The sequence below is a fragment of the Pristiophorus japonicus genome, unplaced genomic scaffold, assembly GCF_044704955.1.
Source record: "Pristiophorus japonicus isolate sPriJap1 unplaced genomic scaffold, sPriJap1.hap1 HAP1_SCAFFOLD_416, whole genome shotgun sequence".
In the NCBI taxonomy this organism is placed as follows: Eukaryota; Metazoa; Chordata; class Chondrichthyes; family Pristiophoridae; genus Pristiophorus; species Pristiophorus japonicus.
This window is the reverse complement of record NW_027254047.1, coordinates 568,357-574,509: the sequence shown is the minus strand read 5'-3', so window position 1 is coordinate 574,509 and position 6,153 is coordinate 568,357. Positions and strand designations below refer to the sequence as shown.

The window sequence follows — 6,153 nt, the reverse complement described above, 5'->3', positions numbered from 1 at the left end:
ACCTCTTTCCAAATGCGCTGCTATGACATCCTTAATAATTGATTCCATCATTTTACCCACTACCGATGTCAGGCTGACCGGTCTATAATTCCCTGTTTTCTCTCTCCCTCCTTTTTTAAAAAGTGGGGTTACATTGGCTACACTCCAGTCCATAGGAACTGATCCAGAGTCTATGGAATGTTGGAAAATGACTGTCAATGCATTCGCTATTTCCAAGGCCACCTCCTTAAGTACTCTGGGATGCACTCCATCAGGCCCTGCGGATTTATCGGCCTTCAATCCCATAAATTTCCCCAACACAATTTCCCGACTAATAAGGATTTCCCTCAGTTCCTCCTTCTTACTAGACTCATTACTAAAACATTGAATGAAGTCCTCAAACAGCTAGAGAAGCACAGAGTGCGAGTGTCTGCTCGTAAGTGTGAGTTATTTAAAAACTCAGTTGAGTACTTAGGGTACAGAGTAGACAAAGATGGCTTACATCCAACCATTGAAAAATTGGATGCAATTTGAAATGCACCCACTCCCAAGGTGTGGCAAAGGCTACATATTGATTTTGCTGAGTTAGAAGGACAACAATTGTTCATTGTGATTGATAGCCATTCGAAGTGGGCTGAGGTGTTTCCAATGTGGAAAATAACAACAAGTAAAACAGTGGACATTTTACGAAAATTATTTTCTTCATTTGGCTTCGCTGAAGAAATTGTTTCAGATAATGGACCACAATTTCGTTCAGAAGAATTTGCACAATTCACGAGCAAAAATGGTGTAAAAAATACCAAGGTTCCACCACACCACCCTGCTTCGAATGGTGCAGCAGAGCGCACTGTAAAAATTGTAAAACGTGCCTTCATAAAACAAATGTTAGATCCAAATCCAAGGAAACGACAGTTGTCATTGGATCACAAATTGGCAAATTTTTTGATTACATATCGAAATACTCCTCACACAACTACTGGTAGAACACCAGCAGAGTTGTTTCTCCAATGACAGCCATGAACCAGATTCTCGTTGTTAAAGCCAAATTTGGCACAGTCCGTCGAAGAGACACAATTAAAACAGAAAGAGAATCATGATAGAGGTAGAGTAAAAGAGAGAAGTGTGAAATTAAACCAGAAGGTGAGAGTGAAGAACCATCACCATAAATGGTTAAAGTGATTACCAGGAAGAGTGGTGAAGATATGTGGTCCTCGCACATATTTGGTAAAGATATTTGATAATGGACAGGTTAGGTTTGTCCATATTGATCATATTTTACCTACAGACATTGAAGGAGTTGAAGGTGGGAATGATTCAATTATTTCTGACTCATCAGATAGTTTTGATACACCAGTAGCAAATCCTAAATCCAATGGACTGGAAACAAATCCAGGAGAGAATCAGAATGAAAGTCTGAGTCCGAGTCAGGAAAACAAAGAGCCTGACGTTAGAGTGAGTTCAAATGAAAATCAAGGAAATTCCGTGGAGGAAAACGTTCCTCAGGATGAGCCTCGAATGAGTGTGAAATCGACACCATGTTTGGAAGGTCCGGTTCGAGAGCGAAGGGATCCTCTTCGAAATGGAAAACAAGTGGTAAAGTTAAATTTGTAAATATGGGAAAAATAATAAGTTTATATCCTGTGTTATGTATAAACATGAAAGTTATGTATGATGTTTGTTATAATTACTTCTTCATTAAGGAGGGAGAAGTGTAATGTCTGTAAGCTTGTAATGTTTGTAGCGCCACACTGTGGATGTGGACGTATTGCGTACTGCAACTGCATAGTTACTAATAAACAGAACCAGGCAGATTTCCGGAGGCTTCCGAGCGTGCTGCCTGCCATGTTGGAAGCTGTGTGTGCTTGTGCTCTGTAAATATATCACAGTGAGATAGCGGAAAAGGGAGAGAGGGGTAAAAAGACAAAGGCAGATGGAGAGATGGTGCAACTGAGACGAGAAAAGAACTTGTTGTTTCAGGGTTGGTCTCAGTGCAGTTTAATATTTATTATTAAAGCCTTTGTTAATTGACAGTGACTTTAAATACTGAGCTAATTTAGAATGGACCCCAGTGAGATTTGAACCCACGATCTTGGTTTACTAGACCAGTGCTCTAACCCCTGAGCTATGGAGCCACCTGCCCGAGACTGTGGGTCATTCCCCAGTTAGTGCTGTGTGTTTGAAGAATGCGGAGGGGTCAGTGAAACGCTCAGATTGTGTCTCATCCCCCAGACTCCTGCCTCCACCTCTTCAATATTCGCCTCTCAACATCGATATATCGTGTCTTTCACGTGATAAAACATCCCAAGGCAACTCAGTCACACTCTGGCCCAATCTCTCTGTCTCTCTGTCTCTCTGTCTCACTCCCTCTGTCTCTCTATCACTTTCTCTCTGTCGCTCACTGTCTCTCGAGCCGGAAGGAGTTAGAGAGGGGCAAGGAGAAAGTCAGAAGGGAAAGGAGAGAGAGAGAGAGGGAGGAGAGAGATTGAGGAGTGAGTGGAGAGAGAGGAGCGGAGAATGGGGAGGGGAGAAAGCGGGGGAAAGGGACAGGGAGAGGGAAGGAGTGAGTGAGAGGGGGAAGGGGAGAGAGAGAGAGAGAGAGAGAAGGAGAGAGAGAGGAGCGTATCAGTAGTTGTTATTACATCGATAGTCCACTAGGTGGGGCTCTATTAGAGGACGAGAGAGGGAAGGGGAGAGTGAGGGGAAGGAGTGAGAGAGAGATGGAAGGGGAGAGTGAGGCGAATGAGTGAGAGAGAGGGAAGGGGAGAGTGAGGGGAAGGAGTGAGAGAGAGACGGGGAAGAGGAGAGACAGAGGGAACAACAACAATAATGTATATTTATACAGCGCCTTTAACGTAGTGAAACGTCCCAAGGTGCTCCACAGGAGGATTATGCGATAAAAATTAGTGCAGGTGGGGGGGCGGTTTTAAGGAGTGTCTTGAAGGAGGAAAGAGAGGTAGAGAGGCGGAGAGGTTTAGGGAGGGAGTTCCAGAGCTTGGGGCCCAGGCAACAGAAGGCCCGGCCAGCGATGGTGGAGCGATTATAATCAGGGATGGTCAGAGGGCAGAATTAGAGGAGTGCAGACATCTCAGGGGGTTGTGGGGCTGGAAGAGATTACAGAGATAGGGGGGGTGTAGCGGCTGGAGGAGGTTACAGAGATAGGGAGGGGTGTAGGGGCTTGGGGAGGTTACAGAGATAGGGAGGGATGTAGTGGCTTGGGGAGGTTACAGAGATAGGGAGGGGTGTAGGGCTGGAGAAGGTTACAGAGATAGGGAGGGCTATAGGTGCAGGAAGAGGTTACAAAGATAGGGAGGGGTGTAGGGGCTGGATGAGATTACAGAGATAGTGAGCAGTGTAGGGGCTGGAGGGGGTTACAGAGATAGGGAGGGTTGTAGTGGCTGGAAGAGGTTACAGAGATAGTGAGGGGTGTAAGGGCTGGAGGAGGTTACAGAGATAGGGTGGGGTGTCGTGGCTGGAGGAGGTTACAGAGATAGGGAGGGGTGTAGGGGCTGGAGTAGGTTACGGAGATAGGGAGGGGGTGTAGAGGCTGGAGAAGATTACAGAGATAGGGAGGGGTGTAGGGGCTGGAAGAGGTTACGGAGATGGGGAGGGGCGAGGGGCCATGGAGGGATTTGAAAACAAGGATGAGAATTTTGAAATCGAGTCGTTGCTTAACCAGGATTCAATGTCGGTCGGCGAGCACAGGGGGTGAGGGGTGAGCAGGACTCGGTGCGAGTTAGGACACGGGTCAGCGAGCACAGGGGGTGATGGGTGAGCGGGACTCGTTGTGAGTTAGGACACGGGACAGCAAGCACAGTGGGTGATAGGTGAGCGGGACTCGGTGCGAGTTAGGACACGGGGCAGTGAGCACAGAGGGTGATGGGTGAGCAGGACTTGGTGCGAGTTCGGACACGGGGCAGTGAGCACAGGGGGTGATGGGTGAGCGGGACTCGGTGCGAGTTAGGACATGGGACAGCGAGCTCAGTGGGTGATAGGTGAGTGGGACTCGGTGCGAGTTAGGACATGGGGCAGCCGAGTTTTGGATCACCTCTAGTTTATGTCGGGTAGAATGTGGGAAGGAGTGAGAGAGAGAATCAGAGAATCATAAACATTTACAGCACGGAAGGAGGCCATTTCGGCCCATCGTGTCCGCGCCGGCCGACCAAGAGTTACCCAGCCTAATCCCACTTTCCAGCTCTCAGTCCGTAGCCCTGTAGGTTACGGAACTTCAAGTGCACATCCAAGTAGTTTTTAAATGTGGTGAGGGTTTCTGCCTCTACCACCCTTTCAGGCAGTGAGTTCCAGACCCCCCCCCCCACCTTCTGGGTGAAGACATTTCCCCTCAAATCCCCTCTAAACCTCCCCCCAATTACTTTAAATCTATGCCCACCGGTTGTTGACCCCTCTGCTAAGGGGAAATAGGTCCTTCCTATCCACTGTATCCAGGCCTCTCATAATTTTATACACCTCAATTAAATCTCCCCTCAGCCTCCTCTGTTCCCAGGAAAACAACCCCAGCCTATCCAATCTTTCCTCATAGCTAAAATTTTCCAGTCCTGGCAACATCCTGGTAAATCTCCTCTGCACCCTCTCCAGTGCAATCACATCCTTCCTGTAATGTGGTGACCAGAACTGCACGCAGTACTCCAGCTGTGGCCTAACCAGTGTTGTATACAGTTCGAGCGTAACCACAGGGCGGGGGTAAGGTATGCATTTAATACATTTGGTGAATTTACAGAATGCCCTCCGAGGGTCAAACAGATGTGGCCGTGGGATTCATTATTTGTGGAAAATCTCAACTGGATCATCTTGTGTCCATTGCCGCATCTTGAGACTAAAACCAGCGAAGGCAGGAACTGGGAAATGTCAGGATATCACAGGAAGGATGTGATTGCACTGGAGAGGGTGCAGAGATTTACCAGGATGTTGGCGGGACTGGAGAATTTTAGTGACGAGGAAAGATTGGATGGGCTGGGGTTGTTTTCTTTGGAACAGAGGAGGCTGAGGGGAGACCTCCATTCCTTCACCCAGAGGATGGTGGGGGTCTGGAACTCACTGCCTGAACGGGTGGTAGAGGCAGCAACCCTCACCACGTTTAAAAGGTACTTGGATGTGCACTTGAAGTGCCGTAAGCTACAGGGCTACGCACCGAGAGCTGGAAAGTGGGATTAGATCATCATCATAGGCAGTCCCTCGGAATCGAGGAAGACTTGCTTCCACTCTCAACATGAGTCCTGAGGTGACTGAACAGTCCAATACAGGAACCACAGTCCCTGTCACAGGTGGGACAGATAGTCGTTGAGGGAAGGGGAGGGTGGGGCTGGTTTGCCACACGATCCTTCCACTGCCTGCGCTTGGCGACAAGACTCGAGGTGCTCAGCGCCCTCTCGGATGCACTTCCTCCTCCACTTAGGGCAGACTGGTCTTTGGCCAGGGACTCCCAGGTGTCGTTGGGGATGTTGTACTTTATCAGGGAGGCTTTGAGGGTGTTCCTGTAACATTCCCTCTGCCCACCTTTGGCTTGGTTGCCGTGAAGGAGTTCCGAGTAGAGCGCTTGCTTTGGGAGTCTCGTGTCTGGTGCATGCGGACTATGTGGCCTGCCCAGCAGATAGGTCTTGGTCGGCCGGCACAGACACGATGGGCCGAAATGGTTTCCTTCCCATCTGTAAGTTTCTATGAGTCGATGATATATTTGTGTCTCTGAGACTGGATGTGGAAAAGGTGGGATACAGACTGGGGGTGGGAAGTGAAAGTGCTGTGGGCAGATTGTAAAGTGCAGAGTGAGCGGTTCCTGTTGATGGTGTCGGCCTGTCGCCGATTGACGGTCAATTCAGTAACAGAAGCCAAGATTGCGTTCACCCCAATGAGATTTGAACCCACAACCCCTGGTTTACAAGACCAGTGCTCTAACCCCTGAGGTATGGAGCCACTTGTGACACTTGCTCCTTTTTGCATCTTACTATTGTTAACATGGAGATGGGGCCCGAATAATCATTGTTGGTGATTCATCTCTGAACATTGACAGAATCTTACAGCACACAAGGAGGGCCATTCAGCCAATCGTGTCTGTGCCGGCACTGTGAGAGAGATTAGTGCTTGGAAGTTGTAAAAGGAGGGAGAGAGGGGAATGAGTGGGAGAGGGAATGGGAGAGAAAGGGGGAAGGAGTCAGCCAGAGG

The 6,153-nt window shown here is 48.7% G+C and overlaps 1 non-coding gene across 1 annotated transcript; it reads right to left on the bottom strand.

Moving 5' to 3' along the window:
- Positions 1-2,039: 2,039 nt before the first annotated feature.
- Positions 2,040-2,111, bottom strand: trnat-agu (transfer RNA threonine (anticodon AGU)). Its single transcript has one exon. It is a non-coding gene; the product is annotated as a tRNA-Thr (tRNA).
- Positions 2,112-6,153: the final 4,042 nt, after the last annotated feature.